Below are 22,514 nucleotides of genomic sequence, written 5' to 3'. Positions count from 1 at the left end.
TTGTGGCAATGCAAGTCAATAACAATATAGTTTTGTGACAGAACTTTCACTTCAGTGATTTTGATTCACAAATACTGCGTAGAAAACTGCAGGGGAAGCCATCTCCTCCATTCACTATTCACTGTCTGTGTTAGTTAGTTAGTGAGTTTTATTTTCCACGGTGTCATGCAGCAAAGGTGCCCATAGGGTTTAATCCCAGATAACGGGATTCCCAGGAAATGCCATCTGTCAAGTTATCATAGGTTTGTTTTGTTCAGCTCCTGCCCAAACTTGAAAATGGCCTGGTCAACCATAAAGAATGCAATGGGACAACTCTTTTCCTCTTTCCAACTTTTATTTTCTTGTTGGGGGAATGAATCTGGATGAATCAGTTTCAATCAGGTTGAAAACCTTCAAAACAAGCAGAAATTTACAAGTTAAATTTATTCAATCAGAGAAAATAATCCAAACAAACTTAAGCACTCCAATTGAATACTGCTTATCATTTCATTCATTTCATTTTCAAACAATTTATAATTTCAATGACAAATCAAACATTTCTTATCATTATTAATTTCATTCATTAATTTCATTCATACAGTACCAGTAGCGTCTTCATGAGTTGAGTTGAACAGTCTTCTCTTCTGTGTGGCTGTGTCTCTCTTGAAGTGCAGAGTGATTCTGCTGAGACACCTGCACACAGGTGATTTGACTGAGCTGATGAGTTGGTGTGATTTGCTCCGGTGCTCTCACTCAGCTAATGAGTGGGGGTGATTGGCTTGTTGTTCTTCCTCTGCAATAGAGAGCCCTTCTACTATGTCTATGAGTGACAAGTTATGATTTGAACCACAACACCTCCCACTTGAGCTCCTGGTTCTTGAACCCAAGGAGGTCACAGCAGTTTGATCCAGGTTTTGGTATTGGAAAGGTTGGGCTAGATCCTCTCCTGGTACCTTTGGAGACTGTCCCACTGTTTGTCCCTCCTCTTCAACATCTGTAGCTCCAGTGTTATTTTGCTCTTCTACAGGAAGCAAGACGACTATCCGCCTGACGTCTCTGTGAAGTATCGATGCAGGGATTTTGGCTGAAAGTTCCATCCTGGCTTTGCCAGCCTCTTTGACAGTCTTCACAGTTGAGATGGGGTAGCTTGGGAATGTTCGGACATTCACATCCCTCACGACTCCCTTCTTGTCCATGTTGACACTGACAACTTTAGCAAGCCTATACTGGCTCCTCAAGGAATTCTGGTCCGCTAGCCAGACGATGTCTCCAATGGCAACATTCCGCTCCATTGTGTGCCACTTACTCCTGACAAACAAGTTGGGTCCAGCCAACTGACTCCACTTCTTCCAGAACTGGTTTACCTCTGACTGGATCACTCTTAGCCTCTTGTAAGAGTATCCTTCAAAGTCAATGCTTCCTGTGTCTCCCTTAGGTCCAGCTCTGCCTAGCAGTAGAGAATTTGGGCTGATGTAGTCTACACCGTCCTCCCGGCTCTGAGTCCTTGCATCTATGGGTCTTTCATTAGCCAGATTGGCTGCCATATAAAGGAATGTTTGAAACTCTCCCCATGTGAAGATTCCATCACCTCCCAGGTTATGCAGGGCTCTTTTCACGATTTTAACAGCTGCTTCAGCGGCTCCATTTCTGTGAGGTGAGTCTGCTGGATGGATCTTCCAGCTCCAGTCCGTTCCATTTTTTGCAGCTTCATTCTCGAGTTCCGACTTCTCCAACTGGTCCAGAAAGAGGTAAAGCTCCTTTAGGGCAGGCTTGGCTCCCACAAAGTTCTTTCCGGGGTCCGACCACAGCTTTCTTGGATGCCCTCTCAATGCTGTGAATCTTTGGTAGGCCAGTAAGAAACCTTCAGTTGACTGGTCACCAACAACATCTGTGTGTATAGCCCTTGATGCCATACAGCAGAAAACAATTCCCCATACCTTCAGCTTTACTCTCTTTCTCACAGCATCCTTCACTTCATAAGGTCCAAACAGATCTACTGATGTGAACTCAAATGGTCTGGCTGGCTGTGTCCGTTCCGGAGGGAGGTCCCCCATGATCTGCTGGCACTTCCTTGCTCTGGCTTTTCTGCATCTCACACAATGATCAACAACTTTCTTTGCCAATTTTCGGCCTCTTACAACCCAGGCTTTCTTTCTCATCCGTAGGAGTGTTCCTGCTACCTCCTCGTGGTTCACTTCATGGGCTTCTTGAGCTAGAAGTGAGGATATCCAGGCTTCATACGGAAGGATTGGTACTGCGGTTTCATCCTTATTGAAGATTTGTATTCTTCCTCCACATACCAACATCCCAGATTCTCTTTCCTTATACACAGTCAGTCTGCTCAGGGTGGTGTCATGAAAGGTAACACCCTCCTGGGCTGCAAGGAAGGAGGGTGGATGTCTCGAAGCGCATCTTTACACTCCTCAACAGACAGCACAGCTCGTTTGGCCTTGGACTTGGCCTCCTCCTTTGAAGGAATCACCTCCCACTTTGCCTTACTGACAGCTGAGCCCTTCATCCTCCATTTTGTAGCAGCTCTCCACACCCAGGCAATAACTCTGACAAGTTTAGTTAAACTGCTGAACCTCTTGTCATCAACAAGTAGTTTAACTACTGAGCCAGCTGGAGGTCTGCGGATTGGACTCTCTTCCAAACTGTCAGAGGTCCTTGGAAGAGTCACTGATTCGTCACCATCAGGGTCTTGCAGTGCATTATTCTGCTTTTTCCTTGCCTGAGCTCTGGTTAGTACTGCTGAGAAAGCTTTCCTTTGGAGTTTATTTATGCCCTCCCTGGCACTTACTGCAACCTCTTGGGCTGACTTCTTTGGCCACTGCTCCACTGGCTGCCTCAGGAACGCAGGTCCATTTTGCCATTCTGAATCCTCTCTAAGATCCTCAGGAGTCGCTCCTCTTGTCATAATGTCAGCGATGTTTACGTTCCCTGGGATCCACCACCAGTCCTCAAGCGATCCGGCCTTCTGGATTTCACCAACCCTGTTCGCAAAGAAGGTCTGGTAACCGTAACTGTCTCGCTGAATTGCTCCCAGCACAGTTTGACTGTCCAGCAGGTGGAACCATTGTTCTATCTTCATTCGGCTGTGCTTCTCACTGTACCGTCTGAGCCGGGTTGCAAAGACTGCACCACACATCTCTGCCTTGACTGGTTCCCCTTTTTGGTCCAGTGGTGTGAGCTTTGCTTTGGATTCAACCAATCTGACCTGGATGCCTTGCTCTGTTTCCCACCGGAAGTATACTACAGCTCCGTAGCTCTTGTCACTTCCATCAGAGAATGTTACTCCCCAAGGTTTTCCAACCCAGCCAGCTGGTGTGAGGCTTCTGTGGAATGTGATTTGGCCAAGCTGCACATACGCCTCAAACAGTTTGATTGCTTCCCTCCTGAGGCCCTCCGATAGTGGGTTGTCCCAAGTGTCTCGGGTCAGACTTCCACCTCCAGCCTCTTGAAATGCTTTTCTGACGAGTATGGCTCCTTTCTGCTTGGTTGGTGAGACGAGGCCGATTGGGTCATAGAGGCCAGCTACTTGGCTCAATAGCTCTCTCCTGGTTAGGGGGTCAGGAGTCTTTTCTCTCATTTCCTCTCCAAGGAGGTCTTGGCCTGTTCTTATTTTCTTTTTCCTCCTTGAGAAGTTGATGATGGACATCATGTAAAGCTTGTCCTCCTGGACCAGGTATCCGACCCCTAGGGCTTTATTGTCACCTTCCCTCATTTGATTTGGAAGTATCATGACTCCGTCTTTCCCTTTTTGTCTTCCTGATTCAGGTTTTTCTTCCTCCAAGTATGTTTGCCTCTCACCTTGCCCCGACCGGACCCATGGCTTGAGGAAAAATCCACCAGCTCTCAGAATTTCTTCCACTTTCTCTGTGGTCTTGTCCAGCCTTTTTGAATCATTGTGGGACGTCAGGATATCATCAACATAGCTGTCTTCCTCTAGGACTCTGCGCTCCTCCTCTAAGTGAGTGAACATTGGCAGCCTTGCTGTCTCCTGCATAGCCAGCTGTGCTATGCAACCTGCTGGTCGATCACCAATGTTGACTCTCGTGATGGCATATTCGCCGATTTCCTCATCTTGAGTGTCTCTCCAGAGGAATCTGTGGAGGTGCAGCTCACGGTCTTCTAGCCACACAGAATTATACATCTTTTTGATGTCCCCCAGAGCCGCATAAACTCCTCTTCTGAACCTGAGTAGCACTGCCCGGATTGGATTGAGGACATCGGGCCCTTTCAGCAGGAGATCGTTCATACTCTGTCCCCTGAATTTTTGGCTGCTGTTCCATACAATGCGTATCGGTGTTGTCAGAGAGTGGGGGTTTGGTGCTACTAAGTGGCTCACATACCACACCGGCCCTTTCCAGTTGTTAATTATCTCCCTGGTGAGTTTCCTAGCTGCTCCTCTTGCCACCATTTCATGTACTTGGGCTGTGTAGGCAGCCTGCCACTCAGGCTCCCTTCTGAGCTGTTTTTCTGTTCTCAGAAAGGTAGACTCCTGTTATTGGGAAGAGAAGTTGGGTCTTCAATCCAGGGATATTTTGTGTCCCAGTGTGGAGCATCACTATGGGCATCCGCTTTCACATAAGTGAGGCCTTGCTTTATTATTTCAAGCTCCTTCTCCTCATTCAGTGTCATTTCCTTTCCTCCTGGTTGACAACTACCGCAGCGACACCCACCACACTTCGGTTCACATGCTGCTCCAATGCTGTCCCATTTCCACCATTCCAGGAACTCTCTGCCAGCAACTGTGGTCTCAGCCTGCCTTTCTTCATACTTCACTGCTGCCGTCCTCATTGAGCGAGCAAAGTGTGTTTCAGATGCATGTGCTGCCATGTCCACCACCTCAAAGAGATCCGGATGAGCTCCTCCTACCGTTTTTCCCAGTGGGCTCTCCCACAAGACGAGGTCTCCAACCATCTTCACTCTCTGATAAGTCTACCTTCCCGGTGGCTTATCAGTAGATCAATGCTATCTGGTCTCTTTAAATCTTCCAGCTCAGTTTCTGGGAAGAACTTTTTCAACTGCTCTGGTTTGATGACTTTGTGGACTTTGGCTATTTCATTTAGACCATAGCAGACGAGTTCGTGAGCTCTCTCCGTCCCTCTGGGTGTCTTGACTCTCACTCTGAGTAGATATCGTCTGGCGTTAACCTTCATAGCCATTCCTCCAACTCCATGGACAACTAAAGTGATGTTTTCACTTCTCAGATTCAGTCTTTCAGCAGCTCTGTGAGTGATGTAGTTGGTGTCTGATGCTAAGTCGATCAGGGTTCCAATCTTCTGACCTGCATTGGCAGTGACTTCTAGCAGCATCATAATAACTGGCAGCTCTTTCAATCCATTTGCCTCTAGCAATCCAAACTGATCCTTCTCTGCACAGTTTGTTATTGCAGTCCTGTTTGTAAAAGCTCGCCTGCATTTTTCTGCCATTTCTGAGGAGAGTTCGGCCATGAATCTCTCTTGTTCCTCTGTAAGCTTATGTTTTTTCCTGCTGTCTCTTCCACTTCTGTCTTCATCGCCCCTTCTAGATTCGATCCTTGGACAGAGAAAGAAATGGTGGTCAGAGGAGATCCCCTTCCTGCAGTCTTTGTTTCTGCACAGGTAGGTGCCTGTACATTCATTCTCTTCTCCATGACATCCCAAGCACCTTTTACATCCTCCCAGTTTCTTCACAGCATTCAACTTCTCAGCCAGCTTCAGTTCCTTGAACCGTTTGCAAAAGAAAAGTTTATCTCTATGCCTTTCATCTCCACAGACAATGCATCCTTCTTTCCTTGTGGAACGTGTAGAAGCAAATTTTCTTTCAAATTTCCTTTCTTGTCTCTCTGGCTTCTCAGTTACTCCCAGCTGCTCCAGTTTCTCCAGAATTTCCTCTTGAGTTTTCAGGAACTTGAGAAGGTTATCAAAATGATTGTCTGGTGTGACATTATTGCGGGGGTTTACCATGAAGACAAGCCAGTCTTTCTTTACAGCATCTGGTAGCTTGCTTTCAATGGACTTAATTATCAGTGGGTTCTTGATGGCACCCGTGTTTCCAAGCTCAGTGAGGTCGGCCAGAGCTTTTTCAACAGTTTGGATTAAGTCGATAACCTTCCTTGGCTGATTTACCTTTAAGGCAGGAATTTTATCCAAGTCTTCAATTATTTCCAAGGCAATTGTAGACTTATTTCCAAATCTGTTCTCCAATACTCTGAACATGTCTTGAGCAGTGTTGTATGTTGACAGATGGAGGTCTCTGGAGATTTTTGCATCCACGCTGTCCAAAAGTTGCATTTTTTTCACTTCCACTGAACCGGTGGGTTCTCCCTGCCTTTGCAGGCTCTCCCAGTCCCTTTTCCATCGGTGGAACTCTCTTTTGCAACCATTAAATCTGGGCAGACTAGTTGGCTTTATTCTCACAATGGGTGCGGTGTGTGTGGCTGGTGTGGCCGATATGTTTGCTGCTTCTGTCATTGAAGCTGCCACAGCTGCACCTTTCTCCTCCTCTGCAATCCTTTGTGCTATAGCAAACTCTGCTCTTCTTGCTTCAAGCTTGTTATTGCCCATTTGAAGGTCCCTCACTCGGCCCTCCAGAGTAGTTTTTTCTTTGGCTGGAATCCACAACTCCCAAGCTACTAGACTTTTAGTAGCTTGCTGGACCAGCTTCTCCATGAAAGTCATCTGCACTTCATAGCCATTTCGATTTACAGCAACGAGTGGTATTGCAGCAGCATCCTCCCAAGCTTTCTCTGCTTCCCGGATTGCAATTTCCAGCTCATCCTGCCCGTATCTAGACCATAGCTTGGCTTGAATCAGCTCCCTGACTTCATTCAATTTTGAATGACAGTCATTAATTGTTCTCTCCAGGTCAGCCTCCTGTTGCTTGTTAAGCTCTGCTTCTTCACCATCAGCTGCCGTGGCTTCAAGGTCTGCTATTAACACATTCACTGCCAACAACGTATGAACACGTTTTCAGAATCCAGCTGTTCCCTGCCAACAACGTGTTTACACGTTTTTGGCATCGATTTTTTTTTTTTGACGGTGGGTTGTGCATCTAAGCCTTTTACATCTCTTATATAATTATTGGAGCCACCGAACGTTTACAACCCATTCCACCGACCCACTAAGTGGCAACAGTGCTCTCCTGGCTAGAGAAAGGAAAGCATTTTTTTAACTTGTCACGCCATTCTCAGCCCAGCCATTCTCCTTTTCGCGCTGATTGCTGGCGATGCGGGATTGCAAATTTACATAATAGATTCAGCCGATCTACTATGATCGGGTGATAGATTACAGGTGGAGGAACACACTTTGAAACACGCAGCATAAATATGACCAGAATCGCAAAAGCTTCTCTCAACCAAAACTCCAAACGAGCGAGTCCATCCCGACTTCCTCAAACAGCGGCCGTGCAGACATGCAGGCACAGGAGAGCAGCAAAGCACTGACTGGTGACAAGCTTGTCCGCCCACGGAGGGAGGAGTTGAAGCAACTCGAGAGGGAGGGAGAGAGAGAGAGAGAGAGAGAGAGAGAGAGAGAGAGAGAGGGAGGGAGAGCGAGAGGGAGGGAGAGAGAGAGAGAGAGCGAGAGGGGGAGGGAGAGAGAGAGAGAGAGAGCCAAAAATGAATGGTTAAAGTGACTGTTCCATCCAATTTCACAAAAAGCCGTTTATCTCTGAATATTCTTTCTCACGCTAAAACCATGCTGTATTCAACTGCTAATGCTTACATAACTACTAACTCTACAAACTAACTCTTTTAGACAGAGAAAGTACACATTCTATTAGTACTTTTGAGATATTGTATGTTCACAAACTCCAAGCTGAAACGAATCCTCGGCTCTTATAAAATGAGCCATAATCCTCAAAAAACGGCTTGGCAGAAGCTACCTACAGCAAAAAAAAACGTCTGGCAGTCAATGTGTTAAACCAGCCTTATAATCATCATTTGCTTCACCGACTCTTCTGGCTTCAGAGGTGAGCTTTTTGAACTCCTCTTGTAGTTCAATTTGAGTCATGCTCTGTGCTTCTCTGGTGAGGAAGTTAGCTGCTTTGGTGAAAGCACTCTTAGCCAAGGTCCTTTCTTTCTTCAGTTGGCTTACTGTTTTCCCAAAAGTTTCCTCCGCCATTTTGTGAAGATCAATCGTTCAGTTTCCCCTTCTGCTTCAACAGTTTTCCTTCAGACTTTTATTAGACCTTTAATCCTGGTTGTGTCTTCATGCACTGTCATGCATTGGTTTTCAACTGTCAAGTTATCATAGGTTTGTTTTGTTCAGCTCCTGCCCAAACTTGAAAATGGCCTGGTCAACCATAAAGAATGCAATGGGACAACTCTTTTCCTCTTTCCAACTTTTATTTTCTTGTTGGGGGAATGAATCTGGATGAATCAGTTTCAATCAGGTTGAAAACCTTCAAAACAAGCAGAAATTTACAAGTTAAATTTATTCAATCAGAGAAAATAATCCAAACAAACTTAAGCACTCCAATTGAATACTGCTTATCATTTCATTCATTTCATTTTCAAACAATTTATAATTTCAATGACAAATCAAACATTTCTTATCATTATTAATTTCATTCATTAATTTCATTCATACAGTACCAGTAGCGTCTTCATGAGTTGAGTTGAGCTGAACAGTCTTCTCTTCTGTGTGGCTGTGTCTCTCTTGAAGTGCAGAGTGATTCTGCTGAGACACCTGCACACAGGTGATTTGACTGAGCTGATGAGTTGGTGTGATTTGCTCCGGTGCTCTCACTCAGCTAATGAGTGGGGGTGATTGGCTTGTTGTTCTTCCTCTGCAATAGAGAGCCCTTCTACTATGTCTATGAGTGACAAGTTATGATTTGAACCACAACACCATCCAACCCATTTCCCGGGAAAGAATGTTGATGTATTTTTACATGCAGAACATATTGGAATAGGAATATATTATATATAAATATGCCTACAGTTTACTTTCTTAAAATATATAGCCATTTTAAAAGAACATGTAATATATTTAGGCTACTATAAGCATTGTAAGTCATTAAATGATCAAGATGTAGGCTATGGGAATTTCGGAGACATCAAAGTGAATCAATCAACCAACAATCAATTGTATATTTATATAGCGCCAAATAACGAGGTATCGCAAGGCAGATTTTAAGATTAAATACTAGCTTCTCCAACAATGCTACAGCCAGTCATTTGAAAATTCATATCCTTTGGAGAGTGGAATTAATTTCAGATTTTATTTCGGCGTATTTTGGCTATAGCGTTTTTGTGCACTGTGCACTGGTGGAACACACTGAAACATTATTGCACCTATAGCCTTAATAAACACAAAGCGCACAATGTTTCTTTCCTTTTCCTACTATATAGCCTACACTTCTGACCTGCTTGAGGGGATTGTGCCATGACCGTTAATACAGTAGCCTATGACACGCACGATGACCTGCTCCAGCACCATGCAAACTTTGCCAGCAGTGAAAACTGCAATCATTACAGCCCAGCCCCGCGTCCTCGGTTCGTTGCCCCAGGTTGGGCAATGGGGGGTGGAAATTAACTGATAAACGGAAAAGGGGATTATGGCTGGGCACGACTGGAAGACGAGAGCCAGAGCACAAATTCAAAAGGACCCGGTGCCAGGCAGCATGTTGATGTGTGCGTAAAAGAACGTGAAAACGGGCTGATCGATGCGTTTACGGCTGCATTCCTTCCACGGTAGTTTCCACAACTCTCTAAGATGGTTGCCACCAAATAATACATTAGGTCAGGTTGGGAACGAATAGGTATATTTCTCCTTGATGCATAAAAAAAAACTATCAATTTCCCAGGATTCCCGGAAAAGACGGCTTAATTTCCTGTTTCCCAGTATGCCTCATTTTCGGGAAAAATATTAAACCCTAGTGGTCTTACAATACACTACATGCATAGCATACAGGAGCCATAAAAAAGAAAGAACAGATTGATTGATTGATTGATTGATTGATTGATTGATTGATTATTTTATTTGGTCTCCCTTAGGAGAAACTTGTTGTGGACGACAAGCTCAAGCTGCAGCATACAGATAACAGTAGCAGTGATACATACAGAAACACCAGCCCATCACCATGGGCATCAACACATCTACTATAACATAAAATTTATCATGACAGTTATCATGACATGTGACATCATCCCCACACACATTTAGCATCCACCCACATTCCCACCCTGGATGTGCCACTCACCAACACACACACATGCACAGTTGCGCACGCTCTCTCTCTCACACACACACACACACACACACACACACACACACACACAGGTCGCAAGTACAAGAAGTATCTGTAGTAGGCTACATGGTCCTCAGGTCTGTCTGTCCTCTCTTAGCTGCTTATTAATAAGGTTAATTGATTGAGGGACAAACGAGTTTTTATAACGATTGTGTTTGCACAAAGGGACCCTGTACCTCCTTCCTGACTGTAAGAGCTCAAACTGGGAGTGCAGTACATGCGAGGGGTCATCTAGGATGTTGTTGGCCTGCCGAGTAGCAGACTGGACATATATGTCCTGGAGACCAGGGGGTGGGGGCTGCCCCATTACCTTCCCTGCTGTCTTGACCAGGTTGGATATTTGAGCTTTTGTCTTAACCGTTAGGTTTCCGAACCAGCTAGTTATTCCATAGCGCAGCACCGACTCAAACAGAATATGATATATCTCTAAACACGTCAGACGGTAACACAATTTTAACACCTCAAACATAAAATACCATCCTACGCTGTTGGTAGGCATTTAACACAGACTGAGCTACCTGGAACACTTTTTCAGTAAACAGGGGCCGGATTCACAAAACCTTCTTAAGAAAGAAAATCTTCTCAAGTGCCATTTTTTTCCTAACTTTGGTCTTAAGAAAAAAAATAGGATAAAATGCTATTCTCAAAAAATGTTCGTATGTATTTTCTTAACTTTCTTCTTATGTTTCTTCCTAAGAAAAAACTTAAGAATAAATGGTATTCTTGAAATAAAAGTTCTCAGATTTGTTCTTGATTTTTTTCTTAACTTTAAGACAGTCCTTCCCCTGTCTTAAAATTCCTAGAGTGCAAAGTTAAGCCTCTAATATCATATTTAAACACATTTTAGACAAGTAGGTTCTAGTTCAAAGTCTACACAGCTACACCTAACATTAAGATGAACATGTATTGTACATCTTTATTTGGTGTTGGGTCACTCTGCCTGTTGTATTTGTTTTTATCTAAAAGCGGCCACTAGGTGGCAGTATTTCTAAGAAGAACAACGTTAAGATGAGACAGCAAGCCTCTGTTACTGCTGTAATGCTGTAATGACTGAGAACATTCAGTAAAGACCATTTAAGTTTTAGAATATTTTTCGTTTGTTTATTTATGTTGTAGAAGTTGTAGTTACTGTTGAGAAATAGAATACTGCCTATCTAGCTAACTGTCTTTGCTAGCAATAAGCTAGCAAAGACAATTAGCGAGAGGCTTATTTACAACAGACATGACAGACAACAACAAACACCAGCCAATGTTTAAATCTTTGCCCTATAGTTGTCCTACTCTACCTGTAAATAGGTTTTGTAGATGGAAGCACTTTGTGTTGCCTCCTATGCCTCATCTCCTAGCCTCAAAAAGTTTATTAAGTTAGACCCTATCTTAACTCATTCACCGCCAATGACGTCTTTGGCGTGTTATCAGAAATAGCCCTCCCCGCCAATGACGTGTTTGACGTGTTTTTGTTTTTATTGGTGCAGCGCCTGCAGCAAACACTTGCCCAGCCTGTGACACAGACACAGGTCCCTGCCATCAAAGGGTAGCCGACAGCACGCGATCAAACACATACCGCAGCTGTTGTTTTGAAATTGAGCAAGAGGAAAAGCAGAGAACGGGTAACGCTTCCTTGTGCAGACAGGAGAAACGCCATTGAAACGCCCTCGGCGCGCTGCACGAGCTGGAGTCGCCTTCCTCTGTGCCAGCCAGGAGAAAACGGGAGAAAGTAATCAAGAGATGTGTTTGATCATCGGAGGAATGAGGAAATGATCGATCAGTTTGCGAGGGCGGTGAGGACGTGTTGAATAGCCGAGGGGAAAACGGGAACGATCAAATAGCAGAGTTGATATGACAGGGAGACATGGACGAGGACGGGTGTACCAGAACAAATCAAAAATAAACACAGGAACAGCTAGGCAGCAGCGGGCAGAAGGCACTCACAGCAGCCCGCTGTCCTTCTCAAGAGCTCTTCAGTTGGTTCATGAAATCGCTGGGCTGCGTGCCCTCCAGTGTTGCTCCTGGCCAATCCCAGCGCCACAGGGCGTGGTTATTGCTTATCCTATGTTGGGTTAGAAATCTAAAAGGGGGATCGTGTGTGTGTGTGTGTGTGTGTGTGTCTGTCTGTCTGTCTGTCTGTCTGTCTGTCTGTCTGTCTGTCTGTCGGTGTGTCTGTCTGTCTGTCTGTCTGTCTGTCTGTCTGCACACTCACACCGAGTAAACTGTGTTGTTGAATGTAAAAAAAAAGCACTTCATGTGTATATATATATATATATATATATATATATTTTTTTTTTGTCATTTGTGTCCTAACGAATAATATTTACATGTCTGATGTCAATACAGTTCAAAATAAAATAATTGAGAGTGAGTTATGCCTGAGATTGTGCCCTTTTACAAAAAATGCCTTTTCTCCTGTTCATTTTCTCTGGGAGAACTTTTGGGGGAAAACAGGGTGTATATAAATGGCTATAAGTAGAGTACAGAACATGCTAAAAGCTCACTTTTTTTTTCCTGGTGAACCCAGAGACGTACATCTTCATTTTGAGGTATTGCAAATCACTCTGGTGCTAATAGATAATTTACTGTGGGTCTTGAAAGATGACCAACAATTATGAAAATATTTGGCCTGTGCTAAATATTGGCAGTCCTAAACTGGCCCTGAATGAGTTAAGAAGTTCTTAAGTAGGAAAATGTAAGAAGTTCGTAAGAAATTAGACCGTTCCTAAGAAAATATTGAGGAATTGCACTTAACTCATTGAGTGCCAGCCACTTTTGGAGAACGGACGCTCCCAGTGCCAGAGTTTCAGAGCTTTTTTCCGTGATTTCTCGAGGCCCACAGAATATTGTGTGATATTACTATGTAAACACTGAACACGCAAAAAGAACGATGAGACTCTCTTCTATCATCAGCAAAAACAGGTTTATTGATATAATTTTCCGTTCTTTAGTTATCAGCCGGAGAAGATAGCTTGATTTAACCAAAAACAGCCGTTTTTTTCTAGAAGCTGAGATAATGACCCTTTTGTGAAATTAAACATTTCAAACACATCACTGACTCTGAAGCTAATTTTCTGATGTAGTCACACCTCAAAAATAATTTCCTTCAATAAAACAGTGAAGGCCAGGGAATTTTGTTTGGCAGAATAATATTTTTTAGCTGCAACCAGCAGCACTGGCCCCTACGTGTGCTGCTGGTTGCAGCTTCTTGCTGGTCTTGATTTGCTGCTGGTGGGCATCGGATATTCTGGCTTGCATTTGCCAATCCTCTCCTGCTGTCTGGGTCTGTCTGGGTCAGTGTTGTGTGCTGCTCTGCGTGCCCCCCCCCTCCCACCCCTCAACTGCACACTCCTCCTCCGTATGGGAGTGTCTCTGGTGGCTCTCTGCTGAGTTTGCTGTGCACAGTGAAGGGTGCGCGACATCTAGCTTTTTTACAGCGTTCCGCGTGTGTTTGTCACCGGCTCCCATGCTTCCAGTTGAGAATAATAACAACTCCACGGCTGATCATGCGGCTGGGCTGTCGCAGCGGACATGGAGGAGCTCAATTGTGGGAGCAGATTGGCTGCTGCAGGCACATCTAACGTTATGCTTCATGCATATCGATGCATACGGATGCGATGCGATTTCCGTTTCCCCAACGACTTCTTCTCTGTTTTTCTCTGCCTTTCTGTAATCTGGAGAGCACTGTCGCCACCTAAGGGTTCTGTAAAATAGGTTATAGACCTCCAATAGCTACAATATTTGTACAGGAGATGCAGAAGGCTTTGATCGACGTCCCACCGTCAAAAAACGCATTGGACGTCGAAAGACGTCCTTGGCACTCTACGTCACTATTTAATTGGACGTCGAAAGACGTCCTTGGCACTCTACGTCACTATTTAATTGGACGTCGAAAGACGTCCTTGGCACTCAATGAGTTAAGAGACTTCTTAGGAACTTCCTAAAGTTTCCTCTTATGTCATTTCTTAAGATCTATCTTAAGAACACATTGGTGAATCCGGCCCCAGGTACTGAAGTCTACAATCAGGATACCACATCTCAGCTGTGCACAAACTGAGCTCTGAGCTCTGCTCAGGTTAAGGGTGATATAGTGCTCTGGGTGATATATGGGTCGATTTCCGGTTTTACCGGTTCGGTTCGGTGTACGAGCCCAAACCGGTTTGATCACGTGCAAACCGAAAAAACCTAAAACAAAACAAAATAAAATAAAATAAAAAAATTAGGGTTAGGGATTATTCGTATTAGCCTCTTCTCAAGTTGCACTAGTAGGGACATTTTTTCTTATTTCTTATTTTCTCTTAAAATCTGCGGAATTCTCCGGAATTATTTTTTTGGCTGATTTAGGTGTACAACAACCATATTATAGCATAAAAATGTCTTTGAGCAATTCTGGCCACTTAAAATATGTTAAATCAACATGGGAATATTGTGAGAATATTATTCAATCAATATTATTTAATAAACTCTCTTTAAAGTATAAATACAATAAAGTTGCATGAATCAATTATCTAATAATCATGTACAAACATAAATATTAACAGGATAACTGTGTGTGTGTGCAGTGGCGTGCCGTCCATTAGGCGAACTAGGCAAATGCTAAGGACGCTTGAGCCGTTAGGGGCGCCAGAGAGGGTAAAAAAAAAAAAAAAAAAAAAAAAAAATTACAAATACTTTTTCATGATAATAGGCCTACTATTATTTTACAATAGTATACAAAAAATAAGCAGCACAACGTCTTAAGTCTTTAAAGGGGGACTAACCCCCTAGATATGTATTAGAACAGTGATTTGAAAATACCTATGGAAAAAACCAAGAAATGACATATGCTCTTGTCTATACTGGACTCTTTGGCTGTGTTGAAGTCCAGATTTTTTTTCGGAAATCGACGCCATTACAGTTTGCCTATTGCCTCAAAAATAATTTATTTGAGAGGGGCCATATCTGTATAAATATCAACAATTAGCCAACGCTGGTGGCCTGTATGGAAAGAGCTTTGCTCAAAATGGTTGAAAGTTATATCAATTTGGTAATTCAGTGGCGAACTAGAAATTTAATTATTTTTCTGCATGTAACTCTATGGCAGTGTGTTGAACTACGTTACGAGAGCAAAGTGGCATGGGCTCGTTACAGCAGCACACCGCACAATACGACAAACCCCCCGTTCTGGGTTAACACAATGCGAGATTTCTCTACGTCATTCCCTCGTCCAAGTTGCCATATAGTCCCTTTTTCATTTTAGTTTGGGGGCTTTTCGTGATTGTTGTTAAAAGTTGTGCAAAAGTTTTTTCCTCTCAGTGCAGGCTGCCTGCGCCTCCTCCCTCCTGCCAGACCCCGGCTGGCGAAACAGCCTGTTGCATGCATGGGGCGCTTGTAACCTCACGGAGCAACAAACAAACAGACAGAAATAGCTGGTGTGCGATTTAGAGAATACAGTCTGAGATTGGGTACAGGATTGAGGGAATCCCGCATCTGTTTGCGAAGGTGCGACTGGACAGGACGCTTTTCACAGACGGGCACAGTAGTCGGAGCGAGGCGAGTGTCTCTCAGGGCTACTCAGGGCAGAGCTGCAGATCTCTCCTTCTCCTCCGCGCATTCAGTCTGTCCAAAATCATTACCGATATAATCTCAGTAGGAGGGATGCAGGGAAATGATAGTAGCCGATGTGTTTAGAGAAGCTTTGTCACGTTGTCACGTCGTAGTATAGCGTTATATTTTACATGTGCGCTAAACTGCGACCATATTTGTTTGCGGAAATATCAGACTGCTCTCTCTACTCTCAGAGCACAGAGAGCTCTGCTCTGCTGCGCGCGCCCGCGGAGCTTGGAGCTAGTGCATGAGGTTTACAGTAGGACTCTCTCCCGCCTGGCTGGGCTGGAGACAGCTGCTTCCAACTCGGACTGATAATATATACATCATCATTCGAGCTTATTCAGGTAAGATATTAATAAAGTAGTGACACATTCAGCGGGAAACTAACTATAATTAAGACATGTGCCAACTTTGACAACGTTTGGTTCAGTATTTTAAGAGCAAACTTCAATAAGAATAGGCTTGGAGTTCTGAGGAGCCGAAAGGGTACAGAGGGGGTAGGGGAGTAATTATCTTGAAATCCCATAGTCTTTGGGGACAACCTGACGTCAGGTTGTACCAAATCTCCCATTGATTTGAGAAAAAAAAAAAAAGCAGTGTTGGACCCTAAGAGGGCGCTTATGCCAGATATGCTGCTGAAAAATGATACAAATGGTAAAATGGCAACAGTTTGGTGTCAAATGTGGAAATTCTGACCAGAATTCTTCACACATCACCCCCAAAGTCATATATATTGGTTAAAAGCTGAAAAAAAGTGTTTTGGAGGTTAGTTCTCCTTTAAATAATAGTGAAATCATTTTTCTAATTCTGCCTTTCTGGCTGCCTGGGCTGCAGCACTTTCACCATGGTCCCTAATCCATACCACCCCACCCCCTGCGCGGCCGCGCCCCCTTCTACCTGCTCGGAGCTTTTTCCCAGAGTGGGGGAAGGGAGCTGGAAGGTGGGTGCTGAGGGTGCTGCAGCACCCCCTAGTGGCAAGAAATGGGATTTTCGAAATTGTTGGATTTGGCTGTCTTGTGTTTATATCACCAACAAGATGCATTAAAAAACAGTTTGTGCTTCCCAGCTCTAATCTTATTTCATACACTCTCTCTTCAAAAGTGTTTGATTTTCATCATAATCTGGTTTTCCATAATAATAATAATAAGTTCAGTGTTTATGCCTGTGTTGCTGTCTGTTGTAGTGTAAAACGACTAAAGGGAGAGCAGGTGCCTACATGAAAGTGAATGAGAAAAGGAGAAGATACTGAATAATGACATCACAACAGTATAATCCTAATGTTAATTTAAAATTAAATATTCTTCTAAATATGGATGAAAGTCCAAAAAACGTCAAATTTTCTTCGGCGGGCAGCACCGAGGGTTCCTTCCTTACAGCACCCCCTACCTAACAGTACTTCCAGCGCCACTGGGGAAGGGCCATTCTGAGCCTGCACTGCAGTGGGGGATTAGCTGCGATATAATTTTTATTATATTTTCTTTGGGGGAGGGGGGAGGGGGGGGGCACCAGCAAAAATCTTGCCTAGGGCACCAACTTGGTCAGGCACGCCACTGTGTGTGTGTGTGTGTGTGTGTGTGTGTGTGTGTGTGTGTGTGTGTGTGTGTTGGGGGGGGGGGGGGTGGCGATGGGTGGATCTCATTGCTACTGGGTGCTGGTGAATTTGGCAATGAACGGCATCTTGACATTATTTTCTGTCAGGCTCCTGTACTGAGTGAGAAGCTTGGTATAATGGAGAACAGCCTCTCAACATCCATTGAGGTAGCAGGGAGGTGTAAGAAAATTGCAAAGTTGGCATCCTCTCCTCCATCGCAGCCCACCACTCAGCAGCACTGACTTAATCTGCATCTGATTTGTCCATGTGAATGTAGTGTAGCGGTGCCATTCCTCCTGGCTGAGAACTGGGATGACCTCACTGATATTGTTCCTGCCACCAGCCACCTTGGTTGGGTCAAAGACTGGGAGCACTTTCAAGAGTTCCATGCTGGGGTGCCTCTTGAGGACCAGGACAGCTTGCAGCATGGTGGAGCAGCTGGCCAGCTGGCCATTGCCTCCTGGAAGAATATTGAGCAGGAGAGCCGCTCTTCCTCTTCCTTCTTCTTGTGTATGAGCCCATACGGTCCTGCACGGTCCCTAAGACTTTGTGTATGAGCCCATACAGTCCTGCATGGTCCCTAACGCCGGGATTGCACTGGTTGCATTTGCGTTGCGTTGCGGGCGGCTGTTCTCCGGTTTTGCTCCGTGCTCTGTGCTCCGCCAACACTAACCGGCTGCGTGCAGAGCACGTCACGTCACGGCTCCGCTCCGCCAGACAGCTAGAGTGACGAGACCGACAGGTTCTCACGGTGAAATCGCGCGAGACAATTTGTATGTGGGATAAATACAACAACAAACATCATTGTTCCCAACTGGAGAAGCAGAGGAGGGGTGCACTTGCTTGGTGTTGTCCTTGTAAAAAGGATGTGTCGTGTCATATATTATTTTGTGGTTTTCCACTTCAATTATTAACTTTTCCTCATACTTGTTTGTCCTCTGGCTTGATATTGAATGCTGTAAACACCTCTGCCCGGTTGACTTCATGCCTGGCTCCGCCCAACTTGCTGCAGCTTTGCTCCGTCATCCGTGAAAAATAGAAGCCTTGCGTATCTTTTTCAGAGAGCTCCGGACATCGGACCTGGGACGGAGTAGACACGCAACGCAGCGGAGTAGGTGGGAGTTGACACAATGATTAGAGTGGAAACGTATCGGCTCCGAAGCCGTACCGCAGCGCAGACGGACCGAACACGGACCCAGTGGAATGTGGCCGTAAGACTTTGTGTATGTGATTACCGGAAACCGGAAATGCGATACGGTCCTGCACAGTCCCTAAGACTTTTTGTATGAGCCCATGCGGTCCTGCACGGTCCCTAAGACTTTGTGTATGAGCCCATACGGTCCTGCACAGTCCCTAAGACTTTTTGTATGAGCCCATACGGTCCTGCACGGTCCCTAAGACTTTGTGTATGAGCCCATACGGTCCTGCACAGTCCCTAAGACTTTGTGTATGAGCCCATACAGTCCTGCATGGTCCCTAAGACTTTGTGTATGAGCCCATACAGTCCTGCATGGTCCCTAAGACTTTGTGTATGAGCCCATACGGTCCTGCATGGTCCCTAAGACTTTGTGTATGAGCCCATACGGTCCTGCACGGTCCCTAAGACTTTGTGTATGAGCAAATACAGTCCTGCATGGTCCCTAAGACTTTGTGTATGAGCCCATACAGTCCTGCACAGTCCCTAAAACTTTGTGTATGAGCCCATACGGTCCTGCACGGTCCCTAAGACTTTGTATATGAGCAAATACAGTCCTGCACAGTCCCTAAGACTTTTTGTATGAGCCCATACGGTCCTGCACGGTCCCTAAGACTTTGTGTATGAGCCCATACGGTCCTGCACAGTCCCTAAGACTTTTTGTATGAGCCCATACGGTCCTGCACGGTCCCTAAGACTTTGTGTATGAGCCCATACGGTCCTGCACAGTCCCTAAGACTTTGTGTATGAGCCCATACAGTCCTGCATGGTCCCTAAGACTTTGTGTATGAGCCCATACAGTCCTGCATGGTCCCTAAGACTTTGTGTATGAGCCCATACGGTCCTGCATGGTCCCTAAGACTTTGTGTATGAGCCCATACGGTCCTGCACGGTCCCTAAGACTTTGTGTATGAGCAAATACAGTCCTGCATGGTCCCTAAGACTTTGTGTATGAGCCCATACAGTCCTGCACAGTCCCTAAAACTTTGTGTATGAGCCCATACGGTCCTGCACGGTCCCTAAGACTTTGTGTATGAGCAAATACAGTCCTGCATGGTCCCTAAGACTTTGTGTATGAGCCCATACGGTCCTGCACGGTCCCTAGACTTTGTGTATGAGCCCATACAGTCCTGCATGGTCCCTAAGACTTTGTGTATGAGCCCATACAGTCCTGCACAGTCCCTAAAACTTTGTGTATGAGCCCATACAGTCCTGCATGGTCCCTAACGCCGGGATTGCACTGGTTGCATTTGCGTTGCGTTGCGGGCGGCTGTTCTCCGGTTTTGCTCCGTGCTCTGTGCTCCGCCAACACTAACCGGCTGCGTGCAGAGCACGTCACGTCACGGCTCCGCTCCGCCAGACAGCTAGAGTGACGAGACCGACAGGTTCTCACGGTGAAATCGCGCGAGACAATTTGTATGTGGGATAAATACAACAACAAACATCATTGTTCCCAACTGGAGAAGCAGAGGAGGGGTGCACTTGCTTGGTGTTGTCCTTGTAAAAAGGATGTGTCGTGTCATATATTATTTTGTGGTTTTCCACTTCAATTATTAACTTTTCCTCATACTTGTTTGTCCTCTGGCTTGATATTGAATGCTGTAAACACCTCTGCCCGGTTGACTTCATGCCTGGCTCCGCCCAACTTGCTGCAGCTTTGCTCCGTCATCCGTGAAAAATAGAAGCCTTGCGTATCTTTTTCAGAGTGCTCCGGACATCGGACCTGGGACGGAGTAGACACGCAACGCAGCGGAGTAGGTGGGAGTTGACACAATGATTAGAGTGGAAACGTATCGGCTCCGAAGCCGTACCGCAGCGCAGACGGACCGAACACGGACCCAGTGGAATGTGGCCGTAAGACTTTGTGTATGTGATTACCGGAAACCGGAAATGCGATACGGTCCTGCACAGTCCCTAAGACTTTTTGTATGAGCCCATACGGTCCTGCACGGTCCCTAAAACTTTGTGTATGAGCCCATACGGTCCTGCACAGTCCCTAAGACTTTTTGTATGAGCCCATACGGTCCTGCACGGTCCCTAAGACTTTGTGTATGAGCCCATACGGTCCTGCACAGTCCCTAAGACTTTGTGTATGAGCCCATACAGTCCTGCATGGTCCCTAAAACTTTGTGTATGAGCCCATACAGTCCTGCATGGTCCCTAAGACTTTGTGTATGAGCCCATACGGTCCTGCATGGTCCCTAAGACTTTGTGTATGAGCCCATACGGTCCTGCACGGTCCCTAAGACTTTGTGTATGAGCAAATACAGTCCTGCATGGTCCCTAAGACTTTGTGTATGAGCCCATACAGTCCTGCACAGTCCCTAAAACTTTGTGTATGAGCCCATACGGTCCTGCACGGTCCCTAAGACTTTGTATATGAGCAAATACAGTCCTGCACAGTCCCTAAGACTTTTTGTATGAGCCCATACGGTCCTGCACGGTCCCTAAGACTTTGTGTATGAGCCCATACGGTCCTGCACAGTCCCTAAGACTTTTTGTATGAGCCCATATGGTCCTGCACGGTCCCTAAGACTTTGTGTATGAGCCCATACGGTCCTGCACAGTCCCTAAGACTTTGTGTATGAGCCCATACAGTCCTGCATGGTCCCTAAGACTTTGTGTATGAGCCCATACAGTCCTGCATGGTCCCTAAGACTTTGTGTATGAGCCCATACGGTCCTGCATGGTCCCCAAGACTTTGTGTATGAGCCCATACGGTCCTGCACGGTCCCTAAGACTTTGTGTATGAGCAAATACAGTCCTGCATGGTCCCTAAGACTTTGTGTATGAGCCCATACAGTCCTGCACAGTCCCTAAAACTTTGTGTATGAGCCCATACGGTCCTGCACGGTCCCTAAGACTTTGTGTATGAGCAAATACAGTCCTGCATGGTCCCTAAGACTTTGTGTATGAGCCCATACGGTCCTGCACGGTCCCTAGACTTTGTGTATGAGCCCATACAGTCCTGCATGGTCCCTAAGACTTTGTGTATGAGCCCATACAGTCCTGCATGGTCCCTAAGACTTTGTGTATGAGCCCATACGGTCATGCACGGTCCCTAAGACTTTGTGTATGAGCCCATACAGTCCTGCATGGTCCCTAAGACTTTGTGTATGAGCCCATACAGTCCTGCACAGTCCCTAAGACTTTGTGTATGAGCCCATACAGTCCTGCATGGTCCCTAAGACTTTGTGTATGAGCCCATACAGTCCTGCACAGTCCCTAAAACTTTGTGTATGAGCCCATACGGTCCTGCACGGTCCCTAAGACTTTGTGTATGAGCCCATACGGTCCTGCACGGTCCCTAAGACTTTTTGTATGAGCCCATACGGTCCTGCACGGTCCCTAAGACTTTTTGTATGATCCCATACGGTCCTGCATGGTCCCTAAGACTTTGTGTATGAGCCCATACGGTCCTGCACGGTCCCTAAGACTTTGTGTATGAGCCTATACGGTCCTGCATGGTCCCTAAGACTTTATGTATGAGCCCATACGGTCCTGCACGGTCCCTAAGACTTTGTGTATGAACCCATACAGTCCTGCATGGTCCCTAAGACTTTTTGTATGAACCCATACGGTCCTGCATGGTCCCTAAGGCTTTGTGTATGAGCCTATACGGTCCTGCACGGTCCCTAATACTTTTTGTATCAGCCCATACGGTCCTGCACGGTCCCTAAGACTTTGTGTATGAACCCATACAGTCCTGCACGGTCCCTAAGACTCCACTGTAGCTGCCTTTTAACCATTTCCATGACTCAGAGGATGTGGAGGCTGCAGGGCTAGCTAACCCTCCTCCGATGGACGAGACGCTGGCTGTCCACTTGGCACCAAAGCCTTACACCGCGAGCAGGAAACCCACTCCCCCCAGTAAGCAGTGCAGATTCTCCCATAGCTCCTTGAGTGTAAATCTGATCTTTGATCTTTGGCGGG

General features: G+C 45.6%; 1 protein-coding gene across 1 annotated transcript in view; it reads left to right on the top strand.

Annotated features, from left to right (window-relative positions):
* The window catches only part of LOC310789135 (NACHT, LRR and PYD domains-containing protein 3-like), a gene marked incomplete at both ends in the record, with an annotated part of 107,516 nt that overhangs the window by 80,449 nt on the left and 4,553 nt on the right, over positions 1 to 22,514 (top strand). The window lies entirely within an intron of this gene.

The sequence above is a fragment of the Poromitra crassiceps genome, assembly GCF_964638095.1.
Source record: "Poromitra crassiceps genome assembly, chromosome: 14".
Lineage (NCBI taxonomy): Eukaryota > Metazoa > Chordata > Actinopteri > Beryciformes > Melamphaidae > Poromitra > Poromitra crassiceps.
Note: the sequence above shows the minus strand (reverse complement) of the source record. Positions and strands in the feature narration are given on the sequence as shown.